Raw genomic sequence first — 21,174 nt, forward strand, 5'->3', positions numbered from 1 at the left:
TATTAGCCACGGGTCCTAGCCATTGTTAGAGGCCAGGCCCGACCCGCCGTGGCCCTGTTTTATAGAACGGGAGCAGACTCGGGGCGTACAGGTATGCCCTTGGTCCTTAAGGGGTTAAGGACTCGGGAACGGAGGGCGTACCCATACGCCCTGCGTTCTTATGTGGTTAAAACTAATTTTTGCTATTGCACTCCTTATGGTAAATAAATAATCTTTCTAATGTACTCCTATGTTTTATTTGTGTTTAAAAAAGCTGCCACTAGGTGTCTTTCCTACTTGTCCAAAGCACATTTTCCCCCATCTTTTCAACAGGCTTTGGGTCTGGCAAAAGTCCAAACACAGGAAATGCAGCATAGAGTGCTGACAGAAGTGTGTCCAGCTTTATCCAATCATAGCTCCTCTCACGCTAAACTGCACACTGGCAGTTGGTAGCAGAGTGAGGGAGGAAGTTCTCCCCCATATGGCTTCAGATGAGGTCATGCCTGCTGGGTAATGCCCCTTCTCAGTCTGTGAACCTGAGCCTAAGGCTGAGCAGAAAATACAGAGCAATATCAAGGTAGAAAATTAGAAAATAATAAAAATAAAGGCAGAGGGTGGTTTATCATGATGGGAGCAGTGAACTGGAAGGATTATATTATTGTAACTTTTGGGGGCTTCCGATTGTATGCAGTGCACTTTTCGGTAAAAATGACACCTTATCTTTATTCTGTAGGTCCATACGGTTACAATGATACTTAATTTATATACGGTAGGTTTTCTTAATTTTACTACTTAAAAAAAATTATAACTACTTGCACTAAAACATGTATGCTAAAATTTTTCCTATTCTGACCCCTATAACTTTTTTATTTTTCCGTATACGGGTTGGTATGAGGGCTCATTTTTTGCGCCGTGATCTGAAGTTTTTATCAGTACCATGATTGTTTTGATCAGATTTTTTGATCACTTTTTATAAAAAATTTTTAGGGTATACAAAGTGACTAGAAATGTTGGAATTTGGAATTTTTTTTATGTGTACTCCATTGACCGTGCGGTTTAACCCCTTAAGGACATAGGGCGTATCCATACGCCCCCGTTTCCAAGTCCTTAAGGACCGAGGGCGTATGGATACGCCCTGAGCATTTCCGGCCCCCACCGCTAGCCGGAGGGGAGCCGGAGCCGGATGCCTGCTGAAATCGTTCAGCAGGCATCCTGGCATATCGCCCAGGGGGGTCATTATGTCCCCCCATGTCGGCGATTGCTGCAGATCGCTGGACAATTCAGTCCAGCGATCTGCGGCAGATTCCGGGTCAATCGGGTCTCCAGTGACCCGATGACCCGGAATTACTGGCTGATCGGGGCCGTCAGAGACGGCCCCGAACAGCCATTGCCAGCAGGGATGAGGTGGCACTGGTGCCACCTCACGATCGCCCTGATTCGTCGGCCGGCCGACCAATCAGGGCGCCTGCTGCGGGTGTCACTCCCGCAACCCGCTCCGCCCCTCTTCCGGAGGACGTGAGCGGGTGCGGGAAGACGACCCCCGATGCTGGGGACCCCGATCCCCGGCGTCCCTGTTGGGATCGGGGCCCCAGGAGCAGCGGCGTCGGCGGAGACGACGAGGGACTGACCTGTGCTGCTGGATCGTTGGAGGTGAGTGACAGCCTCCTGCTGTTGCTTAGCAACAGCTCCCAGCATGCAACAAGGGCATGCTGGGAGCTGTAGTTATGCAACAGCAGGAGGCAGACCACCACAACTCCCAGCATGCCCTTATGGGCATGCTGGGACTTGTAGTTTTGCAACAGCTGAAGGCACATTCTTTCTATGTAAAAGTGTACCTTCAGCTGTTGTGTAACTACAACTCCCAGCTTGCACAATCAGCTAAAGTGCATGCTGGGAGTTGTAGTGGTGCATCTGGTGGTTGCATAACTACAACTCCCAGCATGCCCGTTGGCTGTCGGTGACTTCTGAGAGTTGTAGTTTTGCAACAGCTGAAGGCACACTGAGTTAAGTAGTAAACCAGTGTGTCTCCAGCTGTTGCATAACTACAATCCCCAGCATCCCCAGCCAATGTAGTATGCCTCCGGCTGTTGCATAACTACAAGACCCAGCATGCCCTTCCGCTGTCCGTACATGCTGGGGGTTGTAGCTTTTGCAACAGCTGAAGGCACACTGGTTGCAAAACACTGACTTTGTTACCAAACTCGGTGTTTCACAACCTGTGTGTCTCCAGCTGTTGCAAAACTACAACTCCCAGCATGCACTGATAGACCGTACATGCTGGGAGTTGTAGTTTTGCAACAGCTGGATGTTGCCCCCTCCCCAATGTGAACGTACAGGGTACACTCACATGGGCGGAGGATTACAGTAAGTATCCGGCTGCAAGTTTGAGCTGCGGCAAATTTTCTGTCGCAGCTCAAACTGCCAGCGAGAAACTACTGTGAACCCCCCGCCCATGCGACTGTACCCTAAAAACACTACACTACACTAACACAAAATAAAATAAAAAGTAAAAAACACTACATATACACATACCCCTACACAGCCCCCCTCCCCTCCCCAATAAAAATGAAAAACGTCTGGTACGTCACTGTTTCCAAAACGGAGCCTCCAGCGGTTGCAAAACTATAACTCCCAGCATGCACTGATAGACCGTCCATGCTGGGAGTTGTAGTTTTGCAACAGCTGGATGTTGCCCCCCCAATGTGAACGTACAGGGTACACTCACATGGGCGGAGGATTACAGTAAGTATCCGGCTGCAAGTTTGAGCTGCGTCAAATTTTCTGCTGCAGCTCAAACTGCCAGTGAGAAACTACTGTGAACCCCCGCCCGTGCGACTGTACCCTAAAAACACTACACTACCACAAAATAAAATAAAAAGTAAAAAAACACTACATATACACATACCCCTACACAGCCCCCCTCCCCTCCCCAATAAAAATGAAAAACGTCTGGTACGCCACTGTTTCCAGAACGGAGCCTCCAGCTGTTGCAAAACAACTACTCCCAGTATTGCCAGATAGCCACTGACTGTCCAGGCATGCTGGGAGTTTTACAACAGCTGGAGGCCCCCTGTTTGGGAATCACTGGCGTAGAATACCCCTATGTCCACCCCTATGCAATCCCTAATTTAGGCCTCAAATGCGCATGGCACTCTCACTTTGGAGCCCTGTCGTATTTCAAGGCAACAGTTTAGGGCCACATATGGGGTATCGCCGTACTCGGGAGAAATTGGGCTTCAAATTTTGTGGGGTATTTTTTGCTATTACCCTTTTTAAAAATGTAAAATTTTTGGGGAAACAAGCATTTTAGGTAAAAAAAAAATTTTTTTTTTACATATACAAAAGTCATAAAACACCTGTGGGGTATAAAGGTTCACTTAACCCCTTGTTACGTTCCCCGAGGGGTCTAGTTTCCAAAATGGTATGCCATGTGTTTTTTTTTTGCTGTCCTGGCACCATAGGGGCTTCCTAAATGCGGCATGCCCCCAGAGCAAAATTTGCTTTCAAAAAGCCAAACGTGACTCCTTCTCTTCTGAGACCTGTAGTGCGCCAGCAGAGCACTTTTCACCCCCATATGGGGTGTTTTCTGAATCGGGAGAAATTGGGCTTCAAATTTTGGGGGGTGTTTTCTGCTATTACCCTTTTTAAAAATGTAAAAATTTTGGGAAACCAAGCATTTTAGGTAAAAAAAAATAAAAAATGTTCACATATGCAAAAGTCGTGAAACACCTGTAGGGTATTAAGGTTCACATTACCCCTTGTTACGTTCCCCGAGGGGTCTAGTTTCCAAAATGGTATGCCATGTGTTTTTTTTTGCTGTTCTGGCACCATAGGGGCTTCCTAAATGCGACATGCCCCCAGAGCAAAATTTGCTTTCAAAAAGCCAAATGTGACTCCTTCTCTTCTGAGACCTGTAGTGCGCCAGCAGAGCAATTTTCACCCCTATATGGGGTGTTTTCTGAATCGGGAGAAATTGGGTTTCAAATTTTGGGGGGTATTTTCTGCTATTACACTTTTAAAAAATGTAAAATTTTTGGGAAACCAAGCATTTTTGGTAAAAAAAATATAATTTATTTTACATATGCTAAAGTCGTGAAACACCTGTGGGGTATTAAGGTTCACTTTACCCCTTGTTACGTTCCCTGAGGAGTCTAGTTTCCAAAATGGTATGCCATGTGTGTTTTTTTGCTGTTCTTGCACCATAGGGGCTTCCTAAAGGTGACATGCCCCCCAAAAACCATTTGACGCTCCTTCCCTTCTGAGCCCTCTACTGCGCCCGCTGAACAATTAACATAGACATATGAGGTATGTGTTTACTCGAGAGAAATTGGGTTTCAAATACAAGTAAAAATTTTCTCCTTTTTACCCCTTTCAAAAATTCAAAAATTGGGTCTACAAGAAAATGCGAGTGTAAAAAATGAAGATTTTGAATTTTCTCCTTCACTTTGCTGCTATTCCTGTGAAACACCTAAAGGGTTAATACACTTACTGAATGTCATTTTGAATACTTTGGGGGGTGTAGTTTTTATAATGGGGTCTTTAATGGGGCATTTCTAATATGAAGGCCCTTCAAATCCACTTCAAACGTGAACTGGTCCATGAAAAATAGCGAGTTTGAAAATTTTGTGAAAAATGTCAAAATTGCTGCTGAACTTTGAAGCCCTCTGGTGTCTTCCAAAAGTAAAAACTCATAAATTTTATGATGCAAACATAAAGTAGACATATTGTATATGTGAACCCAAAAAAAATATATTTTGAATATCCATTTTCCTTACAAGCAGAGAGCTTCAAATTTAGAAAAATGCAAAATTTTCATTTTTTTCATCAAATTTGGTGATTTTTCACAAAGAAAGGATGCAAGTTACCATAAAATTTTACCACTAAGTTAAAGTAGAATATGTTACGAAAAAACAATCTCGAAATCAGAATGATAACTAAAAGCATTCCAGAGTTATTAATGTTTAAAGTGACAGTGGTCAGAATTGCAAAAAACGCTCCGGTCCTTAAGGTGAAAAAGGGCTCGGTCCTTAAGGGGTTAATTAACCTTATATTTTTATATTTTGGACATTTAACCACGCAGCGATACCATATATGTTTATTTTTATCATGTTTATATATTTTTTTTAATGGAAATTGGGAAAAGGGGGTTGATGTAAACTTTTAATAAGGAAGGGGTTAATGTGTGTGTTTTTAACCTTTTTTTTAAACTTTTTATTTATTTATTTACACTTTTTAGACTTTTAGGCGGAATCCTTGGTCATTAACGAGTTAAATGGAATTGTACCAGTCTTTTGTTTATAATTGTCCATGGTGCTTAGAGGGACCTCACAACTAAGGCTAGGCTAGGTTTGGTGCTGTTTGCATCCAACCCGTTTAGGGTCCAATTGGCCTCTTTCCTTGAGCCGAACGGACCCAGAAACAAGTCGAAAGCAAAGGCTACTGCTGGGTCGGACCCAATTCACTTGCATAGGGTCTGTCGGTTATCCAGTAATTTTACTTGTTGTAATTTTTCCACCTAACAGAGCCTGACAGCAGTGTGACCGAGCCCTTAGGCAGGTTGTCAACTTTCTCATTAACTCGTTCATGACCCAGCAATTTTTTTAGCTCACGTTTTTTTGCTCTTCACATTCTAAGACCCATAACTTTTTTATTTTACCACTGACAAAGTTGTATTATGGCTTCTTAATTGCGGGACAAGTTGTACTTTTCATTGGCGGACTTTATTTTATCATATAATGTATTATGGAGTCATAAAAAAATATATACCGTATATGTAAGGCAAAACTGAAAAAAATATGGAATTGTAAAGGGTTTCAAGGGGTGTAAAGGGTTTACAAAAAGTTAAATCTGACATGCTATCTTTATTCTATGGATCAGTATGATTTCAATTATACCAAACTTGGGTAATTCTTGCTTAGTTTAAAAGAAAAAAGGCAGCCTTAAGCAATCGCCGATCCACAGAGCTTTGGGAAGTCCCCGTTCTTCCACGGCAACCCATCTGCAGCCCGCGATTACATTGCGGAGCTTCAGATAGGTACCTAGACACCAGGGATTACTGACATTTAGCAGCGGGGAACTGAAGGCCCGCGTCACGTTCCCCTCACCTGACCCATGGCATACCGGTACATCATAGGTCGGGAAGGGGTTAAATTTCCCCTGATTACCCAACACGTGTGTTCTATACTAGAGTGTGGCTAACACAGTTTCCAAAAACAGCATCACACCTGTCCTCAGGTCATGTGTGGTATTACAACTTGGCTCCATTCATTTCAATGGCACTAAGCTACAATAGGAAAGGAAATATTGGGCCTCATTTACTAAGAGTTTCGGGTTTTTACTAGTGGGAAAAGTTGTTTCAGACTTGCAGGATTCCTCTTAAATTACTATTGGGAAAAGTCGGGAACATTTTCTGACCAGCTTTTTCATGCGGTAAATAACGAATGCATTCATTATCCATAAACGAAAGTAAAGAATTTATTCAATTTTTTTTATTGGTCCTTGCGCTAACACTGTTGCGCTACACACTGTTTCTGTTACTGTTACCAGGCTGCCTCCAGCTGTTGCAAAACTACAACATCCAACCAGCATGCCCTGACAGCCAAAGGCTGTCTGGGCATGCTGGGAGTTGCAGTTTTGCAAAAGCTGGAGGCACACTTGGTACGTTGGCAAACATGCGTTAAGCTTTTTCTTTCATTTTTAACTTATGCTCGCTTTTTTCAGAAATTGGTTATAGTAGGTCAATGACATGCATAGTAATTGATGTGGCAACATTTTTCATTCATAAAACCGCAGACTTAATTGGATAATTGCCGTTTAGAACGTTTGCGGTCCCAACGTTCTAAACGGCAATTATGCAATTAAGCCTGCGTGTCACGATTCGGCTTACAGGTTGTGGATCCACTGTGTCAGCGAGGGATTGGCGTGGACCGTGCTGGTGGACCGGTTCTAAGAGGCTACTGGTGTTCACCAGAGCCCGCCGCAAAGCGGGATGGTCTTGCTGCGGCAGTAGCAACCAGGTCGTATCCACTAGCAACGGCTCAACCTCGCTGACTGCTGAGAAGGCGTGGGACAGAAGGACTAGGCAGAGGCAAGGTCAGACGTAGCAGAAGGTCGGGGCAGGCGGCAAGGTTCGTAGTCAAGATGGATAGCAGGAGTTCAGGTAACACAGGCTTTGGACAACACTAAACGCTTTCACTGGCACAAAGCAACAAGATCCGGCAAGGGAGTGCAGGGGAAGTGATGTGATATAGCCAGGGAACAGGTGGAAGCTAATTAAGCTAATTGGGCCAGGCACCAATCATTGGTGCACGGGCCCTTTAAGTCTCAGAGAGCTGGCGCGCGCGCGCCCTAGAGAGCGGAGCCGCGCGCGCCAGCAGATGACAGCCGGGGACCGGGACGGGTAAGTGACTTGGGATGCGATTCGCGAGCGGGCGCGTCCCGCTATGCGAATCGCATCCCCGCCGGCAATGTCAGTGCAGCGCTCCCGGTCAGCGGGTCTGACCGGGGCGCTGCAGGGAGAGAGACGCCGTGAGCGCTCCGGGGAGGAGCAGGGACCCGGAGCGCTCGGCGTAACAGTACCCCCCCCCCTTAGGTCTCCCCCTTTTTTTGTCCGACAACTGCTTTACCTGGGACGAGGACACCGGGAGTGAATGGAGGGTTTCCTCAAAGGCAGGCAGTACAGCAGGAGTGGGAATGGGGAGGGAGGGCAGAGGGTGAAGCTTGGCACGGGGCAGTGTGTCACCAGGACGGGGGCCATGAGGAGGCACTGAGGCTTGCCTGACGGGACTGGGAGGGGGGGAGAGGCATTTCTTATGGCAAGCAGAGTCCCAGTTCTTGATCTCCCCGGTGGTCCAGTCAAGGGTGGGAGAATGAAGCCGGAGCCATGGCAGACCGAGGAGGACCTCAGAGGTGCAGTTAGGAAGGACAAAAAATTCAATCATTTCGTGATGGGGTCCAATGCACATTAAGAGGGGTTTTGTGCGGTAACGCACGGGGCAATCCAATCTAACTCCGTTGACCGCGGAAATGTAGAGCGGTTTGACAAGACGGGTCACCGGGATGCAGAATTTATTCACCAAAGAATCCAAAATGAAATTCCCAGAGGCACCAGAGTCCAAGCAGGCCACGGCTGAGAGGGAGGAGTTGGCTGAAGGAGAAATGTTACGCCTAGCGCTCCGGGTCCCCGCTCCTCCCCGGAGCGCTCATGGCGTCTCTCTCCCTGCAGCGCCCCGGTCAGTCCCGCTGACCGGGAGCGCTGCACTGTCATGGCCGTCGGGGATGCGATTCGCACAGCGGGACGCGCCCGCTCGCGAATCGCATCCCAGGTCACTTACCCGTCCCGGTCCCCTGCTGTCATGTGCTGGCGCGCGCGGCTCCGCTCTCTAGGGCGCGCGCGCACCAGCTCTCTGAGACTTAAAGGGCCAGTGCACCAATGATTGGTGCCTGGCCCAATTAGCTTAATTGGCTTCCACCTGCTCCCAGACTATATCTGCTCACTGCCCCTGCACTCCCTGGGCCGGATCTTGTTGCCTTGTGCCAGTGAAAGCGTTTAGTGTGTCCAAAGCCTGTGTTACCTGAACTTCTGCTATCCATTTAGACTACGAACCTTGCCGCCTGCCCCGACCTTCTGCTACGTCTGACCTTGCCTCTGCCTAGTCCTTCTGTCCCACGCCTTCTCAGCAGTCAGCGAGGTTGAGCCGTTGCTAGTGGATACGACCTGGTTGCTACTGCCGCAGCAAGACCATCCCGCTTTGCGGCGGGCTCTGGTGAACACCAGTAGCCTCTTAGAACCGGTCCACCAGCACGGTCCACGCCAATCCCTCGCTGACACAGTGGATCCACAACCTGTAAGCCGAATCGTGACAAGAAATCCGCACGGGCACCGTGAGACGTGGAGAAGCAGACTTTGAACCAAGAGACGCCACACCCACGTGAGCTGGGTGCGTGCGTGCGTTTCCTAGACGTGGAGGACGAATAGGGCAATCCACCAAGAAATGCTCGGTACTGGCACAGTACAGACAAAGATTTTCTTCCCTACGGCGATTCCTCTCTTCCTGGGTCAGGCGAGACCGATCCACTTGCATGGCCTCCTCGGCGGGAGGCCCAGGCGTAGATTGCGAAGGATACTGTGGGAGAGGTGCCCAGAGATCTAAGTCTTTTTCCTGGCGGAGCTCCTGATGTCTCTCAGAAAAACGCATGTCAATGCGGGTGGCCAAATGGATAAGTTCTTGCAGGTTGGCAGGAATCTCTCGTGCGGCCAGCACATCCTTGATGCTACTGGATAGGCCTTTTTTAAAGGTCGCGCAGAGAGCCTCGTTATTCCAAGATAATTCGGAAGCAAGAGTACGAAATTGGATGGCGTACTCGCCTACTGAAGAATTACCCTGGACCAGGTTCAGTAGGGCAGTCTCGGAAGAAGAAGCTCAGGCTGGTTCCTCGAAGACACTACGGACTTCAGCGAAGAAGGACTGGACTGTGGCTGTGGCAGGATCATTGCGGTCCCAGAGCGGTGTGGCCCAAGACAAGGCCTTTCCTGAAAGAAGGCTCACTACGAACGCCACCTTAGACCGTTCTATTGGAAACAAGTCCGACAACATTTCCATATGCAGGGAACATTGAGACAAAAATCCACGGCAGAGTCTAGAGTCCCCATCAAATTTGTCCGGCAGGGACAAGCGGAGGCTAGGAGCGGCTACTCGCTGCGGAGGAGGTGCAGGAGCTGGCGGAGGAGATGGTTGCTGCTGTAGCAGAGGCAGAAGTTGCGGTAACGTGGCGGTCAACTGCGACAGCTGCTGTCCTTGTTGGGCAATTTGCTGCGATTGCTGAGTGACCACCGTGGTAAGGTCAGCGAGACTTGGCAGTGGCACCTCAGCGGGATCCATGGCCGGATCTACTGTCACGATTCGGCTTACAGGTTGTGGATCCACTGTGTCACCGAGGGATTGGCGTGGACCGTGCTGGTGGACCGGTTCTAAGAGGCTACTGGTGTTCACCAGAGCCCGCCGCAAAGCGGGATGGTCTTGCTGCGGCAGTAGCAACCAGGTCGTATCCACTAGCAACGGTTCCACCTCGCTGACTGCTGAGAAGGTGTGGGACAGAAGGACTAGGCAGAGGCAAGGTCAGACGTAGCAGAAGGTCGGGGCAGGCGGCAAGGTTCGTAGTCAAGATGGATAGCAGGAGTTCAGGTAACACAGGCTTTGGACAACACTAAACGCTTTCACTGGCACAAGGCAACAAGATCCGGCAAGGGAGTGCAGGGGAAGTGAGGTGATATAGCCAGGGAACAGGTGGAAGCTAATTAAGCTAATTGGGCCAGGCACCAATCATTGGTGCACTGGCCCTTTAAGTCTCAGAGAGCTGGCGCGCGCGCACCCTAGAGAGCGGAGCCGCGCACGCCAGCAGATGACAGCCGGGGACCGGGACCGGTAAGTGACTTGGGATGCGATTCGCGAGCGGGCGCGTCCCGCTATGCGAATCGCATCCCCGCCGGCAATGTCAGTGCAGCGCTCCCGGTCAGCGGGTCTGACCGGGGCGCTGCAGGGAGAGAGACGCCGTGAGCGCTCCGGGGAGGAGCAGGGACCCGGAGCGCTCGGCGTAACACTGCGGTTTTATGAATGAAAAATGTTCCCACGGCAATTACTATGCATGTCATTGACTTACTAAGCCATTTCTGAAAAAAGCTAGCGGAATTTGAAAATTAATTAAAAAGCTTTGCGCATGTTTGCCAAAGTGTTCCTCCAGCTGTTGCAAAACTGCAACTCCCAGCATGCCCAGATAGCCTTTGGCTGTCAGGGCATGCTGGGTGGGTGTTGTAGTTTTGCAACAGCTGGAGGCACCCTAGTAACAGAAACAGTGTGTTAGCACAAGTGACATGACATGTTATACATAAATCACCCGACAATCAAACACATCAATCATTCATACATCATTCATTCATTCATTTACTCATTCATTCAACATTACAATATGTATTAATAATAAATCACATAAAATTATATTATCTTACCTGTCTTCCAATGTTCCGATTTCTGTGGCTGCCCTCTTTTCCTGCACACACACACGCTCCCGATAATGGTCCCCTGCTGAAAAAAGATTTACCCGAATGTACCCGAATACCAAATGTATCCGAAGAAAATAAAAACCCGAATACCGAATGTATCCGAAAAATCAAACCGAACACCCGAATACCGAATGTATCCGAAAAATCAAAACCAAAAATATTACCGAACCAAAAATTTTATCCAACACGAAAACGAAACGAAAATTTTTCTTGTGCACAAGTCTAACATCTACCAGTATATTCTTCCTACATGCCCTGTACACTTTCTCAAAAAGGTGCTACTTGGGGCTTTGACCGGGCTTTTGGGCAACCAGTCTCCACATTGCTGAACTTTTGGGGGGCTTTACTTGCTCCAGTCACAACATTCAGCCACTGGCTCCCAGGTACAAGAATCTCTTCAGCCTCTATGCCTCTCTCTCACTTTGGTGACCCATCTGAAGGCTTCCTGACTACTATATCTTTTTAACCAACTCTCATGGCAGCTACATGGGTCCCACACCTCCTCGAAGATTCAATAACTTTTTTGCTCCTTACTTAGCTCACTTCAATACCCATGTGGGTGGATTTTCTCTGAACCCTGTTCTGATATGACATGATGTACGAGGTTTGTTACAGAACAAATGTTATCTGTGACTGAGGTCATGAACAGCAGTACAAGGAACCTCTGTTGAGATTACTTTCTCACGGCTGACCAAAAACTCACGTGACATCTATGGAGCTGCCTAATCTGGACAGACACCCAGATAGTTTCATGGAATCTACGAACCGTTGTATGAACTTTCTGTGCATATAATATGAAGACATCTTCTCTATCGGAACTGTAGGACATGCTGGAAAGGTTTTCACCATAACAGTCAGTACAATCATTCTACATGTTATACCAAGTGACAACCTAAATGCCCTTTACAGCTCAATGGCATGATCCTCAGTGGCTTACTAACCCCAAACTTGTATCTTACTATACACTGGCTTGTCAGCAGACCTCTCTACAGCTCATGAAGCAACTGGAAGAGATTTTAAAAGTTTTTGTTAAGCAAATCAGAAGAAACTTATAGTTTGAAGTAAGGAGCAGCCAATAACTGGTGGAAGGGTAGGAAACAATAAGTCATCTTCAATCTTGCATAAAATCTGGATGATATTGGGCCCATCCTATGGGCTCTTGTAATTCTTCAGTCTTACTTCACTGATGCCAACTGTTTGTAACCCTCGTACAGAGTGTGAGTTTGTTCACCAATGCTTTGGTGGATTTCCTCTGCACTTTCAGCTTAACCCAGTTCTGAAATAACATAAATGTTTGTTACAGAACAAATGTTATCCTGTGACTGGGGTCATGAACATTAGTACAAGCAACCCTTGTTGAGATTATTTTTTGACAGCTGTCCAAGAATTACGTGACATCTATGGAGCTGCTGTAGCCGGTCAAGCACCCAGATAGATTAATGAACAATATGTGGACCTAGGGTGATAACATGGAGTCTCTCAGAGGGGTTTTATAGACTTCTAACTACAACACCATGTAGAAGTTGAAGCAATCATTTTAACAATCATACCCCAATTGAATTTAAGTTCAGTCTCTGATATATTCTTGTATTATGCTAATAAATCGAAAGTGCCAATTGGGCAGGCACTATTGCCACAAATGCCCAGTCCCTCCCTCTATTATCCAAGCCCCGTGCCCATTCGTTCCAAGAGCTAGGAAGAGTAATGTAAGAGTAACTATAGAAACCGTAATGACAGACTTCTTTTCATACTGTTTCTTCAGAACTGTGGGACCGTCTGTAATTTTTGCAGCTAGGCATTACAGTAAAATAGTTATTACAACTATAATGCTTAACAGGTTTGATCAAAGAACAATATCTGTGCAAGCCATGTTCCAATCTATACAGTATATGACTTTGGAAGGACACAAGCCTGAAAATTCCACTGCAGGACTACATAAATTAGAAAGCAGTCATAGGCTTCCCATGCACATAGTTGTTTTTTTGTTTTGCTTTTTACCATTTAGTAGCTTGTAAAAAAAAAAAATTACACCACCCCTGGAGTATGCTGTGTTATGGAAAAATTTTTTATCCACCATAAGGTGATTTTAGCACTTACCTGCCAGACAGTAATGGACATGTTTAGGAAGGATCTTGTCTTTGTGTTAAATGGCTATGTTGTGAGATTACCATTAACCCCTTAAGGACTGAGCCCTTTTTCACCTTAAGGACTCGGCCATTTTTTGCAAATCTGACCACTGTCACTTTAAACATTAATAACTCTGGAATGCTTTTAGTTATCATTCTGATTCCGAGATTGTTTTTTCGTGACATATTCTACTTTAACGTAGTGGTAAAATTTTTTGGTAACTTGCATCCTTTCTTGGTGAAAAATCCCAAAATTTGATGAAAAATTTGAAAATTTTGCATTTTTCTAGCTTTGAAGCTCTCTGCTTGTAAGGAAAATGGATATTCAAAATAATTTTTTTTTTTTATTCAAAAATACAATATGTCTGCTTTATGTTTGCATCATAAAATTGATGAGTTTTTACTTTTGGAAGACACCAGAGGGCTTCAAAGTTCCGCAGCAATTTTCCAATTTTTCACAAAATTTTGAAACTCGCTTTTTTTCAGGGACCATTTCAGGTTTGAAGTGGATTTGAAGGGTCTTCATATTAGAAATACCCCATAAATGACCCCATTATAAAAACTGCACCCCCCAAAGTATTCAAAATGACATTCAGTAAGCGTTTTAACCCTTTACGGGTTTCACAGGAATAGCAGCAAAGTGAAGGAGAAAATACACAATCTTCATTTTTTACACTCGCTTGTTCTTGTAGACCCAATTTTTGAATTTTTGCAAGGGGTAAAAAGGAGAACATTTTTACTTGTATTTGAAACCCAATTTCTCTCGAGTAAGCACATACCTCATATGTCTATGTTAATTGTTCGGCGGGCGCAGTAGAGGGCTCAGAAGGGAAGGAGCGTCAAATGGTTTTTGGGGGGCATGTCACCTTTAGGAAGCCCCTATGGTGCCAGAACAGCAAAAAAAAACACATGGCATACCATTTTGGAAACTAGACCCCTCGGGGAACGTAACAAGGGGTAATGTGAACCTTAATACCCCACAGGTGATTCACGACTTTTGCATATGTAAAAAAAAATTAATTTTTTTTTACCTAAAATGCTTGGTTTCCCTAAAGTTTTACATTTTTAAAAAGGGTAATAGCAGAAAATACACCCCAAAATTTGAAGCCAAATTTCTCCCGATTCAGAAAACACCCCATATGGGGGTGAAAAGTGCTCTGCTGGCGCACTACAGGTCTCAGAAGAGAAGGAGTCACATTTGGCTTTTTTGAAGGAAATTTTGCTCTGGGGGCATGCCGCATTTAGGAAGCCCCTATGGTGCCAGGACAGCAAAAAAAAAACACATGGCATACCATTTTGGAAACCAGACCCCTCGGGGAACGTAACAAGGGGTAAAGTGAACCTTAATACCCTACAGGTGTTTCACGACTTTTGCATATGTAAAAAAAAATAAAAAAATTTACCTAAAATGCTTGGTTTCCCAAAAAATGTACATTTATACAAAGGGTTAAAGCAGAAAATACCCCCAAAATTTGAAGCCCAATTTCTCCCGATTCAGAAAACACCCCATATGGGGGTGAAAAGTGCTCTGTTGGCGCACTACAGGTCTCAGAAGAGAAGGAGTCACATTTGGCTTTTTGAAAGCAAATTTTGCTCTGGGGACATGCCGCATTTAGGAAGCACCTATGGTGCCAGGACCGCAAAAAATATCCACATGGCATACCATTTTGGAAACTAGAGCCCTCGGGGAATGTAACAAGGGGTTAAGTGAACCTTAATACCCCACAGGCGTTTCACGACTATTGCATATGTAAAAAAAATAAAAAATTTTTTACCTAAAATGCTTCTTTTCCCAAAAGCTTTACATTTTTAAAAAGGGTAAAAGCAGAAAATACCCCCCAAAATTTGAAGCCCAATTTCTCCCGAGTACGGCGATACCCCATATGTGACCCTTGACTGTTGCCTTGAAATACGACAGGGCTCCAAAGTGAGAGCGCCATGCGCATTTGAGGCCTAAATTAGGGATTGCATAGGGGTGGACATAGGGGTATTCTACGCCAGTGATTCCCAAACAGGGTGCCTCCAGCTGTTGCAAAACTCCCAGCATGCCTGGACAGTCAACGGCTGTCCGACAATACTGGGAGTTGTTGTTTTGCAACAGCTGGAGGCTCCGTTTTGGAAACCATGGCGTACCAGATGTTTTTCATTTTTATTGGGGAGGGGAGGGGGGCTGTGTAGGGGTATGTGTATATGTAGTGTTTTTTACTTTTTATTTTATTTTGTGGTAGTCTAGTGTAGTGTTTTTAGGGTACAGTCGCACGGGCGGGGGTTCACAGTAGTTTCTCGCTGGCAGTTTGAGCTGTTGCAGAAAATTTGCTGCAGCTCAAACTTGCAGCCCGATACTTACTGTAAGCCTCCGCCCATGTGAGTGTACCCTGTACATTCACATTGGGGGGGACATCCAGCTGTTGCAAAACTACAACTCCCAGCATGCGCTGACAGACTGTACATGCTGAGAGTTTTAGTTTTGCAACAGCTGTAGGCACACTGGTTATGTATCACGGAGTTTGTGAACTTACTCAGTGTTTCAAAACCAGTGTGCCTCCAGCTGTTGCAAAACTACAACTCCCAGCATGTACGGTGCATGGTGTAAGGTGACTGCTGGGAGTTGTAGTTTGCAACTGCTGGAGGCACACCGGTCGTGAAACACTGAGTTAGGTAAAAAAAAAAACTCTAAGTTTCACAACCAGTGTGCCTTCAGCTGTTGCAAAACTACAACTCTCAGCAGTCACCGACAGCCAACGGGCATGCTGGGAGTTGTAGTTATGCAACCAGCAGATGCACCACTACAACTCCCAGCATGCACTTTAGCTGTTTGTGCAAGCTGGGAGTTGTAGTTATACAACAGCTGAAGGTACACTTTTCCATAGAAAAAATGTGCCTCCAGCTGTTGCAAAACCATAAGTCCCAGCATGCCCATAAGGGAATGCTGGGAGTTGTGGTGGTCTGCCTCCTGCTGTTGCATAACTACAGCTCCCAGCATGCCCTTTTTGCATGCTGGGAGCTGTTGCTAAGCAACAGCAGGAGGCTGTAACTCACCTCCTGCTGCTGCTCCATCGCAGGCTGTCCCTCGCCGCCGCCGTCGCTCCTGGGGCCCCGATCCCAACATGGACGCCGGGGATCGGGGTCCCCAGCACCCGGGGTCGTCTTCCCGCACCCGCTCACGCCCTCCGGAAGACGGGCGGAGCGGGTGCGGGAGTGACGCCCGCAGCAGGCGCCCTGATTGGTCGGCCGGTAATCCGGCCGACGAATCAGGGCGATTGTGAGGTGGCACCAGTGCCACCTCACCCCTGCAGGCTCTGGCTGTTCGGGGCCGTCAGAGACGGCCCCGAACAGCCAGTAATTCCGGGTCACAATTCCGGGTCACCGGGTCACTGGAGACCCGATTGACCCGGAATCGCCGCAGATCGCTGGACTGAATTGTCCAGCGATCTGCGGCGATCGCCGACATGGGGGGGCATAATGACCCCCCTGGGCGATATGCCGGGATGCCTGCTGAACGATTTCAGCAGGCATCCGGCTCCGGTCCCCAACCGGCTAGCGGTGGGGGCCGGAATTCCCACGGGCGTATGGATACGCCCTGCGTCCTTAAGGACTCGGGATGCAGGGCATATCCATACGCCCTGCGTCCTTAAGAGGTTAAGCTGTGGCTTTCTTTTTGTGAACTGGCTTTTTCCTGTTGGAGTTTTCTCTTTTATTACAAATCCCATAATTCCACTTTTCTCCGTCCCATACATCAGCCACCCCACCCACTGAACCACAAATGATCTGAATTCCATGCAAAAGACCAGTGCTTTCTAACCAAGGTGCCTCCAGCTGTTGCAAAGCTCCTGTGATCGCTCCACCCATTGAAGCAGAAAAGGCTCCCTGTCATCACCTGACTAGTGAGGCAGTGTCTCTGCCGCACTGCATCCTGGGAATACCTGAGAAAGGAGTCATTTTGTATGCTGTTAAAAATGAACATCCAGACCAAAGATCACATAAGAATGTGAGACCAGCCATCAGAGACCGGTACAGACACTAACTTTACAGCCCCTGTAGCATAGTCAAATAAAAATCCTGGAATTTCCCCTGTAAGTTGGTTTCTTTCAGGAAAAACAAAGCTTTTTTTTTGTATTTTCCCTGGTGTTTTTTCTTTTTTTTATAAAAATAAAAAAATCTTTAGCCAGGTCAGTAGCAAGCTTTAACTCATTAAGGACTCAGGACGTACCGGTACGTCCTGAGCCCAGCTCCCGGTGTTTAAAAGGGGGTCACACCGTGACCCCGCATCACACCGGGTCAGTCCCGGCTGCTAATCATAGCCGGGACCCTGGGCTAACAGCGCGCGGCACCGATCGTTGTGCCACACGCTGTTAACCCTTCAGACGCGGCGATCAAAGTTGACCGCCGCGTCTGAAAGTGAAACTAAACGCTTCCCGGCAGTTCAGTCGGGCTGATCGGGACATCGCGATAAAATAGCAATGTTCCGATCTGCTGGGACGCAGGCGGATGTCTCCTTACCTGTCTCTGCGGTGTCCGATCGGGGTTTGATTGCTCCAAGCCTGAGCTACAGGCTTGAGCAATCAAGCCCCTATCTCGCTGATCCATGCAAAGCTATGGCTATGCAGGGATCAGCATAGGAGATCAGTGTGTGGAGTGTTATAGGTCCCTATGGGAGCTATAACTGCAAAAAAAAAGCGAAAAAAAAAAGTTAACAAAGGTCATTTAACCCCTTCCCTATTAAAAGTTTGAATCACCCCCCTTTTCCCATAAAAAAACAACTGTGTAAATAAAAATAAACATATGTGGTATCGCCGCGTGCGTAAATGTCCGATCTATAAAAAAATATATAATTAATTAAAGCGCACGGTCAATGGCGTACGCGCAAAAAAATTCCAAAGTCCAAAATAGCGTATTTTTGGTCACTTTTTATATCATAAAAAAATGAATAAAAAGCGATCGAAAAGTCTGATCAATACAAAATTGGTACCGATAAAAACTTCAGAACACGGCGCAAAAAATGAGTCCTCATACCCCAATAAAAAATTATTGGGGTCAGAAGATGACAATTTTAAACGTATAAATTTTCATGCATGTAGTTATGATTTTTTTCAGAAGTACGACAAAATCAAACCTACATAAGTAGGGTATCATTTTAACCGTATGGACCTACAGAATAAAGATAAGGTGTTATTTTTACCGAAAAATGCACTGCGTAGAAACGGAAGCCCCCAAAAGTTACAAAATGAAATTTTTTCTTCAATTTTGTCGCACAATTATTTTTTTTTTCCGTTTCGCCGTGGATTTTTTGGTAAAATGACTAATGTCACTGCAAAGTTAAATTGGTGGCGCAAAAAATAAGCCATCGTATGGAATTTTATGTGCAAAATTTAAAGCGTTATGATTTTTAGAAGGTGATGAGGAAAAAATGAAAATGCAAAAACGGAAAAACGCTGAGTCCTTAAGGGAATAAAACACACTAAAAAAAAACTGTGATTTTGTGGAATTTCTTAATGTGTTTTTTAGGTTTAATGGTCTAGTCACACGTACAGTATTTTGTGCAGATTTGACTCGCAGATTTAATGTGCAGGATTTTCTACTGCAGATTTCAATGTAAACTGAACACAGCTTGAAATCCTGCGCATCAAATCTGCGCAGAATACTGTATGTGTGAATAGACCCTAAAGGGGTATTCCAGGATCTTTTTTTATTTGAGAATGCTAGAGGCTGTAAAGTTAGTGTAGTCCATAATATAGTGTCTGTACCTGTGTGTGATGGCTGGCCTCACATTCTTATGTGATCTTTGCTCTGGATGTTCATTTTTAACAGCATATAAAATGACTCCTGTCTCAGGTATTCCCAGGAAGCAGTGCAGCTGAGACACTGCCTCACTAGTCAGGTGATGACAGGGAGCCTGTTCTGCTTCAATGGGTGGAGCGATCACAGGGAATTTGCAACAGCTGGAGTCACCCTGGTAAAAAGCACTGGTCTTTTGCATAGAATTCAGCTCGTTTGTGGTTCGGTGGATGGGGTGGCTGATGTGTGGGAGGGACAAAGGTGAAATTATGGGACCTGTGGTAAAAGAGAAAACTCCAACAGGAAATATCCTGTTCACAAAAAGTTAATCACAGTATTAGGGTAATCTCACAACATAGCCATTTAACCCCAAGACAAGCGCTAATCCTTCCTAAGCATGTCCATTACTGTCTGCCAGGTAAGTGCTAAAATTACCTTATGTGGATAACTCCTTTAAGAGTCACTTGTTATTTTATATAGAACCAAAAGGCTGAATTGCTGGCTAGTCAAGAGGGCTTTAAAGGGGTAGTCCAGTGGTGAACAACTTATCCCCTATCCTAAGGATAGGGGATAAGTTTGAGATCGCGGGGGTCCGACCGCTGGGGCCCCCTGCGATTTCCTGTACGGAGCCCCGACAGCCCGCGGGAAGGGGGCGTGTCAACCTCCGCACGAAGAGGCGGCCGACACGCCCCCTCAATACAACTCTATGGCAGAGCCGAAGCGCTGCATTCGGCAATCTCCGGCTCTGCCATAGAGATGTATTGAGGGGGTGTGTCAGCCGCCGCTTCGTGCGGGGGTCGACACCAGCTATCTGGCCAGAGAGCCTGGCCCCCGTACAGAGTGATCGCAGGGGGCCCCAGCGGTTGGACCCCCCGCGATCTCAAACTTATCCCCTATCCTTAGGATAGAGGATAAGTTTTTCACCACTGGACTACCCCTTTAACATCAGTGATTCACTAAAGGCCGAGCTAACATTTAACCTCTGATGATAACTTGTCAGTGTGAGGCTGCTTTCCTACATACAGGTTCCCAGCGTGATCTTGCATGGTCAATGCTACCCTGTGAGACCATGGCAATTCACTGGGTCAGCGGCAGTTTAAAAAAATTTAATAAAAAATGCAGCATGCTCTAGGAGTGGTTTTTTATTTTTTTATTTTTTTTATTTATTAAGGAATGTATGATCCTTTGGAGGTCATTGGGAGAAATTCCATATGGCAAAAAAAAAGACGAATGCGGAAATAGGTGGTTTTTTTGTTTGTTTGTTTTTTTAATTCTTCAATAACAATTAAATAATTAGATTCAATTTTCTAAGTTTTCCTTTTAGATTTGTGAATGAAATATTAGGGCTAATAGGTAAACTCACATGATGGACTTTTCTATCAGACATAGTATGCTGCGGATTTTGTCATGGTTTTAGACGTGATTTTCAGCTCCATTAAATTTGACTAATCCATAATCAGGATAACCAAAGCATGGGATATGCAAATCTGCATAGAAAAAAATAATACTGCAGTATTAACTACAGTGTTGATTTTCACTGAAAATAATGGGACACAGTTTTCATGCAGAATACACATTGGAATCCATGTGGCGTTAAATCTATATGAATGTATCCTAAATGTACCACTGTTCCTCTACCAGGATTGCCTTACATCATAATAGCAGCAGATTGGGAAGGTTTCTGATACATTTCCATGTTGTAAATGCTGATTATTTTTTTTTGGCAAAGAGGGTTTTTAATTTTAAACCGCACTGGGGAATGCAAATGAAACATTGTTTTCACAGGGGGCTATAATTTTAGAAGTGTGACTAGAGTCGAAGCAAGTCTACAGTATATTTTATTAAAGTGACTCCAAAGGTGGAGATTTGTAGCATGGAGGTCATGTATCAGAGGTAGAAAAAGTCAAATAAGTGTTGTAATACTCTCAAGAGCAGTACAAACTGTATACAGTGAATAGTTACACTGGCATCAAACTCTTTTAGCAACAAGTAGAATCAGCTAGTCTGTGCCCTGTAATAACCTCACTAGAGAGCACAGCCCATAGAAGGAATACAATCCAGGCATGTGACTATGGGCTGAGATGGGAGTGGAAGTGGGTATGGCTTTATATTTAACACTATAATTGCCAACACCTTGACAGGCCACTACTGTATTTATGTATACCAGATACATCAGAGTGGCTAATGTTATCTTGACAGTACTTCTACGTTATGTAGTTGTCACCAGTAGAAACT

At 45.7% G+C, this 21,174-nt stretch overlaps 1 long non-coding RNA gene across 1 annotated transcript in view; it reads right to left on the bottom strand.

Moving 5' to 3' along the window:
* Positions 1 to 11,729, bottom strand: part of LOC130308531 (uncharacterized) — a 38,858-nt gene extending 27,129 nt beyond the window's left edge. Inside the window, exon 1 of the long non-coding RNA XR_008857490.1 lies at positions 10,985 to 11,729. This is a non-coding gene — a long non-coding RNA (uncharacterized LOC130308531). The remainder of the gene's footprint in view (positions 1 to 10,984) is intronic.
* Between the last annotated feature and the right edge of the window lie 9,445 nt (positions 11,730 to 21,174).

The sequence above is a fragment of the Hyla sarda genome, chromosome 1 (genome assembly GCF_029499605.1).
Source record: "Hyla sarda isolate aHylSar1 chromosome 1, aHylSar1.hap1, whole genome shotgun sequence".
Lineage (NCBI taxonomy): Eukaryota > Metazoa > Chordata > Amphibia > Anura > Hylidae > Hyla > Hyla sarda.